General features: G+C 42.7%; 2 long non-coding RNA genes across 2 annotated transcripts; both read left to right on the top strand.

Annotated features, from left to right (window-relative positions):
* The first annotated feature begins 2,664 nt into the window (after window positions 1-2,664).
* On the top strand, window positions 2,665-3,821 carry LOC130071645 (uncharacterized). Its single transcript, XR_008804019.1, has 3 exons — window positions 2,665-2,809; window positions 2,895-2,964; window positions 3,779-3,821. It is a non-coding gene; the product is annotated as an uncharacterized LOC130071645 (long non-coding RNA).
* Window positions 3,822-10,640: 6,819 nt separating this feature from the next.
* LOC130071644 (uncharacterized) lies at window positions 10,641-12,176 on the top strand. Its single transcript, XR_008804018.1, has 3 exons — window positions 10,641-11,163; window positions 11,249-11,318; window positions 12,134-12,176. It is a non-coding gene; the product is annotated as an uncharacterized LOC130071644 (long non-coding RNA).
* The last annotated feature ends 3,839 nt before the right edge of the window (window positions 12,177-16,015 follow it).

Genomic DNA, 16,015 nt, shown 5'->3' with positions numbered 1-16,015 from the left:
AATAGCCTACATTCAACTAAGATTCATATACATTAATTACTACTTTATGTGTCTTAAATGTTTTAATGTTTACATTTAATGTTTGTATTTAAATGTTTTAAACTTCGTATGATGTCCCATAGGAACCTGACACTCTCGCTTAGGACAGCACATGCGCATTGGCTCGTCTAGCCTGAAAAGTAAGGGTTTGTAATAAGCCAAGTGGAATGGATTTAAGCAGCAGCGTGGACATCAACGCTGTAGCTAAAATGTGGAATGGAGTTTAATTTATTAGGGCATTCAAGTGGAATGGATTTGACTGACAAGTGACTGAAAAGTGAGCAGACATATGCGCTGAATTAAAGTAAAGGTGAGTGGGTCCAATATCATTGGTCTTAAAAAGTGGGTGGGTCTTGTCCCACCCATATACAATGGTTCTGACGGCCATGGGTATACTTTAAATACTGTACTTGACACCCTGAAGCGGCTGGCTGGCAGGGAACATCCAAACTGATTTTTCTACAGGCCTCCTTGGAAGGAACAGTCTTTGCAGGGGCGCAACGAACTCAGGCGGACACTGAAATATGCGTTCGTTGGAAACCGATGTGTCCCGAAGCGCCAAAGACAGCGGGGTAAACAATTTGATTTCCTGAGGGCAATGCAGGGTTCTTGGTGTCAGGACCTCTTTCCCGAAGCTTCCCTTGAGAGAATAATCTTCCTCAGATCTTTCGTAGGATTCGGGAGAGAGTGCTGCTTTGACCTCAAGGCTCTTTGAGAGTGGGCTTGAGTGCCAACACTCTCATTCTGCTGCTGTCTGTGTGAGGAGCTTATTGATGGCTGAGGCTGCCCCCTGGCAGGAGCTTAACAGGACTGAGAGCGGCGAGGGATAAAAATTCTGGAATGCTGCCAACTGATGCTTAGCCTCCTGGAAAGAGTCGCCGAAGAGGCCAGAAGTTGACAGCGGGGCATTAAGGAGGAATGCCTTGTGCTTCTGCTTGATGCCAGAGAGGTTTATCCAGAGGTGCCTCTCCATAGCCGATGGCCTGGGCCGTCTCCTTGGTAGCCCGAAGAGACAGGTCTTTGGCCCAATGCAGTTCTTTCCTGCTTCTCGACTGGCCAGTCGATATTTAATTTGTTAACAGGACGAGTCACAACCTCTAAGAGCTCCTCATATGCAGGGGAAAGAGGTGGTGAGTCCTCAATATCCCCTGCACCAATACTAAGGATGTCTAATTCCTCAGAACTAGACAGTCCCAGCATCAGGCTCTCACTCAAGGCGGAAGAAGCCGCGGAGCGGGCTTCCGGATCCTGAGCGAGAGCGCTGGAGCCAGCAGACTTGGGTTGAGAAAAGGCCGAAGCTGCCTATAATAGCTGGGCGAGCACGAGCCTGGCAGCTCTCATCAAACACGTTCAGGCGGGAGCGGAGGGTCCTGAGTGGCAGCTGCTCACTAGTAGTGGGAAGTTTGGATAATTTTACTGACTCGGATCTTTGAATCTCGTTCATCAAAATGAACAAATATTTTTTTGAAACATTTCGTTAATTTCAGCAGAATGTATTTAAAATGTTACATGTTAATAGCCAAATTCCCTAAACACGTCAAATGTTGATCACATTTAGAATAATCTTATCACCTCATCTCCCGATTTGAGTCTTTCGTTCATCCCGTGACATCCTCATAAACTGAGCTATGCAGTCTGTAGTACTGGATACAGAATTGATTAGTTCCCTTTTCGAATATCGACTTCGGGTTCGAGTCGTTCGTTCATCACGTGACAGTCCCATTGACTAAAGCTATGCAGTCGGCACCAGATACAGAATTGATTAGTTCATCTCTCGAGTCTTCGGGTTTGAGTCGTTCGGTTTTATCTCACGTAACTGCATGTTGTTATTAGGCTATATATAGGTATCTTTATCAAAGTGATTTTCCCCATCATAGATAAAGTTTAAAGCATTACCAACTCTTTAGTACCACATTAATATGGAAAAGAACCAACATGACAGAAATTGTAAAAAATTATAAATTGAAAGAAATAAAAAAGCTATAATTTGAGACCAGAAATGCACCATGTAACTGTTAAAATGATTAACTTATGTAGGTGTCCAGTGCTGTCACATCTTCACGTCACGTGACAAAAGAACGAAAGACTGACCTAAAGACTCGAGAGATGAACTAATAATTGAACTAATAATTTATCTTTCCGGTACTGACAGCATAGCCTCTATGGGACTGACAGGAAGAACGAAAGACTCGGACCCGAACCCGAAGACTCGAGAGATGAACTAATCATTTCTGTTTCCAGTACAGAACCTATAGGATGTTGCGCATTCGTTCAAAATGAACGAATAATTTATGACCGACCCATCACTACTGCTTACAGTGCGCGCAAGCAGCTCACTCGAGAGGCAGCTCACTCCTGTGCATGCTCCGCTCCCAAACCGCTCACACATTACTCGTGTGTGTCCACGCCCCTGATGTATTTTTTGGACAAACACACAATAAATAGGACAGACAGTTCAACAGATAGTGCTTGCTGAAGAGCAAAAGCTAACGCTGACAACACGCTGCCTTGTGCCGCCTTCTTTTTCTTGTGTAGCCAGGTTAAATAATGAGAAACCCTATTTAGCTGTTTAACCCAGTCACGAAAGGGTTAACTTTAATTTTGTATATTTGATGGACGTGTAAGTGAGCCAATGGGTGAATTCTATGAGGCACTGAGTTGACCAATCAGCTGCCAGCTAGGCTCTGTTACAGTTACGCCTCTAGTTTTGCGTCACTGCACGTTCTTTTGGCGCTTGCACTTGAGCATAGGAGGCTGCGTTATCTGCTTGGTAAGCTGAAAAAACAATAGGAAGTAAATTAAACAAGTTCTGTAATCATTATTGATTATACTGACTATGCCTTATTGTAATATAGAGTGTAAACGAAAGCTGTGCCTGAATCCACTGTTGTCACGGAGCTAAAGGCAGTGAATTCCGTTAAAATGGTGAGTTGTTTATCTAGCCATCTGAGTTCGCTAATATTCATGCTAACAGGCCAGGTTTTTGCTGCTCATTTTTGTATTTAACCTAGTCTGCTGAGTTTATGAGTTCGCTAGCATAGCATCTATGTTAATCTGTGTTAATGGGTGAATCAATGCAAAGGTGTTCATTGTGTAGAGCTAAAGGTGTAAAGCCTGCTGTGTGCATATGTTAATAAGGTAATTAGCCACAATAGGCTAGCGAAATACTGGTTAATGTCTTTGAAACTATCAAGTTATTTCGTTTGTGGGTTATAAAAAGGGATGTTAACTTTTTATATTGCTGCTAAATAGTTAGTTTGTTATATAATGATGTTAAAAATTGTGGATTTAATTGTGGTCACTGAAGCTTAAAAGAGGTAAAAAAAATTTGTGCATTCTTTCAACTGTTACCGGTGCAGAGGGGGATAAATAAGCACACTAACGCCTTAATGCCTCTAATTTAAAGTGATACAATTTGATTAATATTTACATGCAATTCATGCAGTTTTATTCTTCATACTGTTAATGTGACTACCATAAGGTTTCATAAAACTTGAATGTGAAATGTGTCTTTATGAAGGATGCAAATTATGTAAATTTACTTTTGATACTAGAGAAAAATTCATTTAGTTTTGATACCTGAGAAGAAACATAAGAGCTGTTGTACAACGAGAGAAAGATTTTTATATTGCATTATAGGTGTACTGAAATATTATCTCATTTTATTTTGTAGAAGCCTGTAACAGTCCATTTATTCACTGAATGGTAATTGAAAGAAATGATTTGGCCTTATTTATAGGTCAGGTTTTGGTAAAGAGTTGGGAACATCGGGCAGAGATCCTTTGCATGGAGTGATCCAGATCCAGACGTTCTTCCAAAGATGCATTGATTCCCAGTCTGAGTGGCTGGGTGGCGAGCCAACCGTGTTTGACAACGAATCAGAGTGCTTTAGACGAACTGATTTCATCCTCTTCATCTTCATTGTGGTAGGACAAACACTAACTCAACCTGGAAAAAAAACCCAACGGTGAAACTGAACTTTTGTCAACCAAGGCAAGTCGAACCGAGGACGAACTGAGCTCAAAGATACTGAAAAGAGAGTGTTTTGTTTGTTTACGTGCGCACTTTATTATTTTAGTTTGTTATTTTTCATAAATATGTTTGTTTCCCTTGTATGTATGCTCCACCCTGTGAATTTAATACAGGTTGTCTAAACTGTCATTCTGGTGTGGTATATTTTTTTTATTGATATTCAATTCTCAGGCTCTTAACAATTTAGTGTCTTCTGATTTTGGTCCAAATCGTATTCATGATATTCTCTACGACTACTTCAGACTATTAAACCTATGTACATTATTATTACTACCTCGTAATAAGGGTTACATTATTGGCGAGCCAGCCAGGAGCCAGAGACATTGAATATCAATATTGAAAGGATATGCACAATGGATTTCATACAGAAGTCAGGTGTTAAAATTCCGAATGCAGTGATTGTTAGTGGGGTAACCCAGGTAGCAGATCAGGATGAGCAAGTTGTTGACTTCCTTAAGAAGTTTGGTTCCATCGAAAGAGCCCTTTTAGTTGATGATTCTAAATCTGAATTTTACCAAAACCTGATCATTGAGTTTTCGAGCAGTTCAGCTTTTGAGAACTTAGAGCCACTTTTGCCATACACATATACAGTGCAGGGTGATCCATGTGCTAAATATGTTGTAAAAGCATTAAGCAGTGTGTACACTACGCAGATTGGCAGTAATGCTACAAAAACTTATCTAGCTGAGTTAAAGGGCTTAGCCAAGCTAAGTGGCAAAGACTATGGGGAGGTGTTGAAAGAGATGATGTCTCAGATTGGTGAAGATATTGAAGCTATGAAACCCGTAGGTATAGAAGTTTCCCCTTCACATGTTGAGGCCCCAGTTGTGACACTTCAACCCCCTACTTCTGAAGATCAACAGCCCCTAGGCTCACTCTTGAATGCCCCCCGGGAAGAAAATTGCTTAAATGCCACTGATTCAGTCCTGTTCACTAATGGAGGGAAAGCTCCGTCCCTTTCAGTGAGTGACATAAACCCAGCAGAGATACAGAAGGTGGTGGTTGAGCATATTGTAAGGAGTGAAGGTGTTAGCCCACACTTGCAATCTCCAGTGAGGCTTCGTTCCTTTTCTGGAAAGATTCCCAGACCCAGTAACGAAGCTGATTACGACACTTGGCGCTCACACATCGAACTGCTTTTAAATGATCCCAGTATGTCCCATCTTCAGATTTCAAGAAGAATTCTCGAATGTCTACTTTCGCCTGCAGCAGATGTGGTGAAAGGGCTACGGCCTGGATCACCCCCCATCGCTTACCTGCAGCTATTGGACTCAGCCTTTGGTACTGTTGAGGATGGGGAAGAACTTTTTGCCCAGTTTATGAACACCCTTCAAGACCCGGGTGAGAAACCCTCCACTTATCTTCATCGATTGCAATTAGCATTGAATCTGGCTGTGAGAAGGGGTGGGGCTGCACCAGCTGATGTGGATAAACACCTACTCAAACAGTTCTGTAGGGGATGCTGGGACAATTCATTACTTTCTTGCCTGCAACTTGAGCAGAAGAAAAGTAACCCCCCTTCATTTGCTGACCTCTTGCTCTTACTAAGAACAGAAGAAGACAGACAGTTAGCAAAAGCTAGTCGCATGAAAAAACACATGGGCACCACCAGGCAACGTGGCCAGCTTCAGCTCCAAAGTGCGTGGGCCTGTGCAGAGTCAAGAGAGAAGTCGGAGGTCAGTCTCAGTGTTATTGAAGATCTTGGGAGGCAAGTAGCCAGTTTACAAAGCCAATTAACCTATTTGATGGCACAGAAAAAGACAACGGGGGCTGATAACAGGGGAGCAGCAGGGAAAGGTCCAGGCAAAGTACAAAAACTAGACCGTGCTAACACAGACATGCTAAAACAGGCCAAGAAAAAACAGACTTACAGACCCAGGCCTTGGTACTGCTTTAACTGTGGGGAGGATGGGCACATTGCCCCGGTTTGCACAGACAGGGCAAACCCTGCTTTAGTAGCTGAAAAGAAAAAACAGTTAGAGGAGAAGCAGCACATGTGGGATGCACAAAACAGTCTCAACTTACCTTTAAACGACTAGCAGTTCCTGTTGGGGGACAAACAGGGACTGAAGAGAGTCAACAACGTCCCTCAGACGTAAACCGTAAACACAAGGCTGAAGTGTGTGCTAATCTAAAACATTCAAGTAAGAACCACCCTTTCAAACTCCCTAAGGGGTTGGTCGGTACCAAGAGTACCGCTAAAGTCCACATAAAAGGTGAAGTAGTCAGCTGCCTATTAGATACGGGTTCCCAAGTAACGACAGTTCCCCGGTCATTTTATGAACAGCACTTTCCAGAGCAGGAGATTAAGCCCCTACATGATCTCTTGGAGGTGGAAGGAGCGAATGGACAGTCCGTACCCTACTTGGGTTACATAGAAATGACTGTAACTTTTCCAAAAGAGTTTATTGGAGCTTCAATGGATGTAAATTCACTCGCTTTGGTTGTTCCTGACATTCGAGCCACTTCACAGTCCCTTGTTCTTATAGGCACCAATACGCTGGATGTACTGTATGACATGTACTTCGAAGCTGGATTGACACGCCATCAACCAATCCCACATGGCTATAGAGCAGTTCTTAAATGTCTTGAGCTTAGACAAAAACAGACCAACAACAGTCAACCCAGTGTAGTAACATTGCAAGGCAGAAGTTCTAAAATCATTCCAGCTGGTGAAACTGTAGTAGTTGAGGGAGTTGCTGAAGCTTATTGCTTGCAGAATGAGAAGTTTGTAGTCATTGAGCAGCCATCAGTACCCTCCTTGCCGGGTGGCTTGCTGGTAACAGCTAGCTTAGTCGACATTCCCCAGCAGCGGCCCTATAAGCTACCAGTGGTCATCAGTAATGAGTCTGACCATGATATAGTCATTCCTGCTAAATGTGCAATTGCAGAGATAAGTGCTTACCAGAGCATCTTGTTACGGGAGCACAGTGTAGTAAAACAATCAGAATCCCTCTCAAAGTCACCAGAGGCACAGTCAAACAACAAGCACGACTTAAACTTCAATTTCGGTGAGTCCCCAATTCCATCTGAATGGAGAGAACGCATCACTCAGCAGCTCCACAACATGCCCGACGTGTTTGCACAACATGACTTGGATTTTGGCAGAACAGATAAGGTGGCACACAACATAAAACTCTCCGATGAAACTCCTTTTAAACAGCGTGCAAGACCAATACACCCACAAGACATCGAAGCTGTTCGCAACCACATTCGGGAGCTTCTTCATGCAGGAGTCATCAGAGAGTCAGAGTCACCGTTTTCGTCACCAATAGTAGTGGTCAGGAAAAAGAATGGCCAAGTCCGGTTGTGCATAGACTACAGGCGTCTGAATCTCCAGACCATAAAAGATGCATACTCTCTTCCAAAGCTGGAAGACACATTCTCAGCGCTCAGTGGTTCCCAGTGGTTCTCCGCCCTTGATTTAAAGTCTGGTTATTACCAAATCGAAGTTGAGGAGGCAGACAAACCCAAGACCGCATTCGTGTGTCCGCTTGGGTTCTGGGAATTTAACCGAATGCCTCAGGGAGTGACTAATGCACCTAGCACATTCCAAAGACTAATGGAAAAGTGCATGGGGGACATGCATTTAAAGGATGTTCTAGTCTTTATTGACGACTTGATTGTGTTCTCAAAGACTCTAGAAGAGCATGAAGCAAGGCTGATGAAGGTGCTAACACGCCTTAGAGAGTTCGGGTTGAAATTATCACCTGAAAAGTGTGCATTCTTCCAGACGTCAGTCCGTTATCTTGGGCATGTAGTTTCCAGGAATGGAGTCGAGACTGATCCGGAGAAGATTGCTGCTCTTAAGACTTGGCCGATCCCAAAAAACCTGCGAGAGCTGAGATCTTTTCTTGGGTTTGCTGGGTACTACAGGAGGTTTGTTAAGGGCTACTCTAACATCGTTAAGCCCCTCCACAATCTAACCTCTGGTTACCCACCTTCTTACAGGAAATTAAAGTCAGATGAGAAAGCAGGGCAGTACCGCAACCCAAAGGAGATCTTTGGGAGTCGCTGGACACCCGCTTGCCAGCAGGCATTTGACCTGGTGATTAAGAGCCTTACCTCTGCCCCTGTGTTAGGTTTTGCTGATCCCCAGAAGCCCTATGTACTCCACACCGATGCAAGCACCACTGGACTCGGTGCTGTTTTGTATCAGGAACAGGAGGGTCAGTGTCGTGTCATAGGCTATGCAAGCAGAGGGTTGTCAAGGAGTGAGAGTCGCTATCCTGCACACAAGTTGGAATTTTTAGCACTCAAGTGGTCAGTGACAGAAAAGTTCAGTGATTATCTCTACGGCAACCACTTCACTGTTGTTACTGACAGCAATCCGCTGACATACATACTGACCTCAGCAAAACTTGATGCGACAAGCTATAGGTGGCTGGCGGCACTGTCCACTTTCTCATTCAAACTTCTCTATCGTCCAGGAAAGCAAAATGGCGATGCAGATGGATTGTCCCGCAGGCCTCATGGGGAGCTGGCTGATGACCTTAAATCTCAAAAAGAGATAGAGCGCATAAGACAGTTTACTCAGGGTCACCTCTCTGATCCAGAAAATATAGATGCAGTAGATCAAGCTGTTGTGCAAGCAATCTGTGAGAGACAGCTCATTTACAGTGTCAGTTATGTTGGCCAAGATTCTTCAGATTGTGTTGCTTTAGTTGAAACTCTTGCCATCTCACCTACTGCTGTGCCTGACAGTTATGGGCAAGAAGATCACCTTGGTGGGTTGCCCGTTATCCCCCACTTAACTGAGGCAGAGCTTGTGAGTAAACAAAGAGCTGATCAAAGTATAAAGCATGTCATTTCCCAGATCGAGCAGGGAGATAAACCACCCCCGACTTTGCGACATGAACTCCCTGAGCTTCCACTCTTGTTAAGGGAATTAAATCGCCTTGAACTCCGTAATAACATCTTGTACCGGAGGCGCCAAGTGGGCTCTCAGACCTTTTATCAGTTTGTGCTCCCAGCTGAACTGCGTGACCCAGTTTTGACCAGCCTACACGATCACATGGGTCATATGGGGGTTGACCGCACACTGGATCTCGTAAGGACCAGATTCTTTTGGCCAAAAATGGCTTTGGATGTTGAGAGAAAGGTCAAAACATGTGGCAGGTGCGTACGGAGGAAGGCGCTACCTGAGAGAGCTGCGCCTTTGGTCAACATTAACACCACCAGACCCCTTGAGCTCCTCTGTATGGACTTCCTCTCTCTTGAACCTGACAAAAGTGGGACCAAAGACATACTGGTGATTACAGATCACTTTACTAAGTTTGCGGTTGCCATACCAACACCTAACCAAAAGGCTCGCACAGTGGCAAAGTGTCTGTGGGAGAACTTTATGGTGCACTATGGAATGCCAGAAAAGTTACACAGTGATCAGGGGCGTGATTTCGAGTCTCACACAATAAAAGAGCTCTGTCGAGTGGCCGGCATACACAAAGTAAGAACAACCCCATACCACCCTAGGGGCAACCCCGTTGAGCGATTTAATCGCACCTTACTAGACATGCTAGGTACTCTTGACAGCCCAGAGAAATTTCATTGGCGTGACTTTGTAAAACCCCTGGTACACGCCTATAATTGCACCAGGAATGAGGTGACCAGATTTACACCATATGAACTGATGTTCGGACGTCAGCCTCGTCTGCCGGTTGATTTGGCGTTTGGATTGCCAGTGCAAGGGGGTCAGCAAACATCACATGCAGAGTATGTGCAAAACCTTAAGTCACGACTTGAAGACAGCTACAAGATAGCAATTGAAAATGCTGCAAAGATAGCACACAAGAACAAAATGAGGTATGACAGGCGTGTGACTGCTTCGGACTTGGAAGCTGGAGACAGAGTATTGGTCAGAAACGTTCGCATTCGAGGAAAACATAAGATTTCAGACAAGTGGGAGTCAATTGTCCACGTGGTGGTGAGGAGAGCAGGTACCCTGCCCGTCTATACAGTCAAACCTGAAAATCAGGATGGTCCTTTGAGAACACTGCATAGGGACTTACTCCTTCCATGTGGTTACTTGCCTACAGAGGTCAACAAGGCGCCTGACCAGCAGCACACAAGGCGCAGGCCAGCAACCCGTACAAATCCTATTGTGGATGAGAATCATTTCTCAGACGATGAAGATGAAATCATTCCTGTTTACTATTTCAGAGAACCCCCAAATGCTCAGTTTCCCACAGTCCATGACAGTCTTGTGCAGCCTGATCCAACTATGTCTATTGTGCAGGAAAAACAGCATACTGAACCTCCAAGCAATTGTCCTGTTGAGAGTCCTGTAAATGCTCAAAATGATGATTGCACTCCTGAAATTAACAAGCCACCTGATATGTCCAATGGTGCCTCAGACAGTCCCCTCACACTTAATGATCCTAACTGTCACCACTACGACACTGAGGACCTACTTACCGAAAGAGTCGGGCTTGGTGAACAAGTTGATGAAATAGTTATGACCGAAAGTAACTTACCTGCTAGTAAAAATCCTGTGGAGGAGCAAAACTTACCTGATGATGACATCCAAATTGAGCAGCTTCCAGTGTTTTCTGACATGTTGGTGAGTGAGAAGGAGATGAGTCGCAATGGAAGTAAAGAACCAGAAAAGGAAATAAAGGATACAACAGTCAGGAGATCAGAGAGAAACCGTCAGCCGTCAAAGAGACTTGACTATACTGAACTTGGAAACCCCTTTGTCACAGCTGTTAAATCATTATTTCAGGGGTTAACCACAGCTGTGGCTGACATTTTAACTGAAGGTGAAAACACATATCCTTCTGTCCTGTACCCTGAGATACAAACAGTTCAACCATTGCCATGTACAGGGACGTACATGAGTTCAAAGGGGGAGAGTGTAGCCAGGTTAAATAATGAGAAACCCTATTTAGCTGTTTAACCCAGTCACGAAAGGGTTAACTTTAATTTTGTATATTTGATGGACGTGTAAGTGAGCCAATGGGTGAATTCTATGAGGCACTGAGTTGACCAATCAGCTGCCAGCTAGGCTCTGTTACAGTTACGCCTCTAGTTTTGCGTCACTGCACGTTCTTTTGGCGCTTGCACTTGAGCATAGGAGGCTGCGTTATCTGCTTGGTAAGCTGAAAAAACAATAGGAAGTAAATTAAACAAGTTCTGTAATCATTATTGATTATACTGACTATGCCTTATTGTAATATAGAGTGTAAACGAAAGCTGTGCCTGAATCCACTGTTGTCACGGAGCTAAAGGCAGTGAATTCCGTTAAAATGGTGAGTTGTTTATCTAGCCATCTGAGTTCGCTAATATTCATGCTAACAGGCCAGGTTTTTGCTGCTCATTTTTGTATTTAACCTAGTCTGCTGAGTTTATGAGTTCGCTAGCATAGCATCTATGTTAATCTGTGTTAATGGGTGAATCAATGCAAAGGTGTTCATTGTGTAGAGCTAAAGGTGTAAAGCCTGCTGTGTGCATATGTTAATAAGGTAATTAGCCACAATAGGCTAGCGAAATACTGGTTAATGTCTTTGAAACTATCAAGTTATTTCGTTTGTGGGTTATAAAAAGGGATGTTAACTTTTTATATTGCTGCTAAATAGTTAGTTTGTTATATAATGATGTTAAAAATTGTGGATTTAATTGTGGTCACTGAAGCTTAAAAGAGGTAAAAAAAAATTTGTGCATTCTTTCAACTGTTACCGGTGCAGAGGGGGATAAATAAGCACACTAACGCCTTAATGCCTCTAATTTAAAGTGATACAATTTGATTAATATTTACATGCAATTCATGCAGTTTTATTCTTCATACTGTTAATGTGACTACCATAAGGTTTCATAAAACTTGAATGTGAAATGTGTCTTTATGAAGGATGCAAATTATGTAAATTTACTTTTGATACTAGAGAAAAATTCATTTAGTTTTGATACCTGAGAAGAAACATAAGAGCTGTTGTACAACGAGAGAAAGATTTTTATATTGCATTATAGGTGTACTGAAATATTATCTCATTTTATTTTGTAGAAGCCTGTAACAGTCCATTTATTCACTGAATGGTAATTGAAAGAAATGATTTGGCCTTATTTATAGGTCAGGTTTTGGTAAAGAGTTGGGAACATCGGGCAGAGATCCTTTGCATGGAGTGATCCAGATCCAGACGTTCTTCCAAAGATGCATTGATTCCCAGTCTGAGTGGCTGGGTGGCGAGCCAACCGTGTTTGACAACGAATCAGAGTGCTTTAGACGAACTGATTTCATCCTCTTCATCTTCATTGTGGTAGGACAAACACTAACTCAACCTGGAAAAAAAACCCAACGGTGAAACTGAACTTTTGTCAACCAAGGCAAGTCGAACCGAGGACGAACTGAGCTCAAAGATACTGAAAAGAGAGTGTTTTGTTTGTTTACGTGCGCACTTTATTATTTTAGTTTGTTATTTTTCATAAATATGTTTGTTTCCCTTGTATGTATGCTCCACCCTGTGAATTTAATACAGGTTGTCTAAACTGTCATTCTGGTGTGGTATATTTTTTTTATTGATATTCAATTCTCAGGCTCTTAACAATTTAGTGTCTTCTGATTTTGGTCCAAATCGTATTCATGATATTCTCTACGACTACTTCAGACTATTAAACCTATGTACATTATTATTACTACCTCGTAATAAGGGTTACACTTGCTTCCGTGTTTTGCCCTCACACGTCACGAGGTGACGCAGCGCAAATCAAGACTGGACTAGTTGCGCACGTGCTTCAGACGACAGTCATGCAGAGGTGTTCCACAAAGTGTTGTCATCGATGCAGCGCAAGTTCCCTCAAAAGGGAGCGCATATTCCTACCCCAAACTCATGCTTAGTTGAGTCAATGTTGCTGTGTTGCGGGCTAGTCAGGATGATCCAACACACAAAGCAATGTTTGAATAGCACCACAGAGCCATTTGTAGGTTGATTTTCCAAAAACCTTTGGTGTCTCAAAACACTGTTTTGTTTATTTAAGCATTCCATCTATCCTGACATAGCAACACTGGCTCAATCAATGGTCTGAAATTGTATCCTTCTGCAGCTACAGTGACTACCAGCAAACAGCATGTAACCCCTTAGATTAAAGGCACACTATGCAAGAATTGTACCTTAATATAACAGCTTCAAAGTCATTTCGGTGGTAAACAAACTCATAGTAGGGCGAATCATCCTTGTAGTAAAGCTTGGGGGGGACGCTGCTGGAAAAACCAGCAATGCAAGCTTGAGAGGAGCGCCCCCGACAAATCTCGCGAGAATCACGACATGCTTTACGGCAACGACGTCACACACATCAACAACAACATATGAAGCACGAAGTCACTTGCGCGCATTTCAGACGTGATACCCGACGATGGAAAAAGAAAAGAAAACGCGGTCGGAATCTGACCATGTGAGGAACCGGACAAGAGTCCCACTTGGTCGGGCTTCACAGTTGGCGCGAGCATGAGCTATGTTCATTCATCCATTGTTTATAATTAGACCAGTCCAATAATTTCCACATATGTCTAGCTAGCTATTTACGACAGTGCAAGTATTCCACAGTGACTATAGGGGCCGCTGTTTGACAAAAACACAATTTCTACATAGTGTGCCTTTAAGGTGTTTAACAGACATGTATAGGTGTGTTTAAGCTGTTTAATTGTTTTTTTTTTTAAATAATTAATATATCATAGAGTTGTTTGTGGTGGGGTAAATTAAACGCAATATGCATTGACGTCACAATCGTGTTGCATTGTGGTATATGGACCTGCCTGAAATGATCAAAATCGAGGGAGCGAGGGTCTGTCCATATAAACTTCCCTCGTCCACTTCACGAAGTGAAACGCACTTCAAAATGGCGGCAGGTATTCCCCCGAGGGGAAGCGCTTAGGGAAGTTTGCAAGTGCGTGTCTAAAAGGGGAGTGGAACGCAGCCTTGATTCAGATCGTAACTATTTTAAAAGAGTGAAATAGAGTGTCAGGAAAGAGTTAAGTTATTTTTCCAATGTAATCCGGGGAAAAAATATCTTTCATACTTTATTTCGGGGAACTCCGGTGAGTGTTTCCTCCATTGTTTTTCTGTAATCACTCATATGTTCAATTATTGATTTATGGTAAGAATAAATCTGATTGATAACTAACAGATGATGAGTAAATATTGAAATATACATGTTGTGACAGCGATAAAAGATAGTCATAAAACCAATCGGAGTTGATTCAAGTGTGATGTTTAAATCAGCTGCGTCACACACACCAGTTAATGTGCATCTGTTCATGCACACTGAGTCATTTTGTGATTGTTTGATATTATTAATCAACTCTGGGGATATACTGTTGAGAAAAAAAAAACAGAGTTGGCTATGTGATTATTTAATGACATTGGATGTATGACATCCAGTTGTTTCATTTCATGGTTAAGTCTATATATTACAATAATGATAATATGTCAGACATTGCTCTGTTTAATGTTGATGGGTAGCCTATATTCTCCAAGGATTTTCTTTGTAAAACAAGTCAATATGCAGTTGAAGAAAGAAAATAATAATTTCATGTGTAATTTCATGACATATCTGATGCCAATTCAGATTAAGTGAATTTGAATGAGTGATAAGTTCTCTACATTGTGCAGATTGCTTTTTTTACTTCTTGAGTCTACCTTGGACGAGTGTACGGCGAGCCAACAGTGTCTATGTTGCAACGAGTCATTTTCTGGAGCGAATTCAGTATCCTTAATCTGTCATCCATCCCTGGATACAGATAAAAGAATGCAACACACCATACACTTCAGACACCTTGAGTGAAACTGAGTAGTAAATCTTTCTTCTGTCAAGTGACTACTTTTTTTTTTTTCCTACTTCGGAAGGATCAGACTTTAAAAAGAGACAAATAAGAACATAAAAAAAAGACTTTCTGGACTGCGTTTGGGGAAACATTTATTTTATTTGTTGTACCAAACAGGCCTTGTATTTATTTTTAGTTCTATTGACTATATTTTCAACTGTTGAACTCATTTCAATTGATGGTACCAATACAGTACATTTTTCTTCTTTCACAAGTTGTAGTGAAATTGCTGTCTTAAATCCTCCTTGCAAACTTACACTCACCGGCCACTTTATTAGGTAGACCTGTCCAACTGCTCGTTAACACTTAATTTCTAAGCAGCCAATCACATGGCGGCAACTCAGTGCATTTAGGCATGTAGACATGGTCAAGACAATCTCCTGCAGTTCAAACCGAGCATCAGTATGGGGAAGAAAGGTGATTTGAGTGACTTTGAACGTGGCATGATTGTTGGTGCCAGAAGGGCTGGTCTGAGTATTTCAGAAACTGCTAATCTACTGGGATTTTCACGCACAACCATCTCTAGGGTTTACAGAGAATGGTCCGAAAAAGAAAAAACATCCAGTGAGCGGCAGTTCTGTGGGCGGAAATGCCTTGTTGATGCCAGAGGTCAGAGGAGAATGGCCAGACTGGTTCGAGCTGATAGAAGGGCAACAGTGACTGAAATAACCACTCGTTACAACCGAGGTATGCAGCAAAGCATTTGTGAAGCCACAACACGCACAACCTTGAGGCGGATGGGCTACAACAGCAGAAGACCCCACCGGGTACCACTCATCTCCACTACAAATAGGAAAAAGAGGCTACAATTTGCAAGAGCTCACCAAAATTGAACAGTTGAAGACTGGAAAAATGTTGCCTGGTCTGATGAGTCTCGATTTCTGTTGAGACATTCAGATGTTAGAGTCAGAATTTGGCGTAAACAGAATGAGAACATGGAACCATCATGCCTTGTTACCACTGTGCAGGCTGGTGGTGGTGATGTAATGGTGTGGGGGATGTTTTCCTGGCACACTTTAGGCCCCTTAGTGCCAATTGGGCATCGTTTAAATGCCACGGCCTACCTGAGCATTGTTTCTGACCATGTCCATCCCTTTATGGCCACCATGTACCCATCCTCTGATGGCTACTTCC

Source organism: Rhinichthys klamathensis, unplaced genomic scaffold (genome assembly GCF_029890125.1).
Source record: "Rhinichthys klamathensis goyatoka isolate OS25496 unplaced genomic scaffold, OSU_Roscu_1.1 h1tg000449l_1, whole genome shotgun sequence".
Classification (NCBI taxonomy): Eukaryota; Metazoa; Chordata; class Actinopteri; order Cypriniformes; family Leuciscidae; genus Rhinichthys; species Rhinichthys klamathensis.
This window is presented reverse-complemented; position numbering and strand designations above follow the sequence as displayed.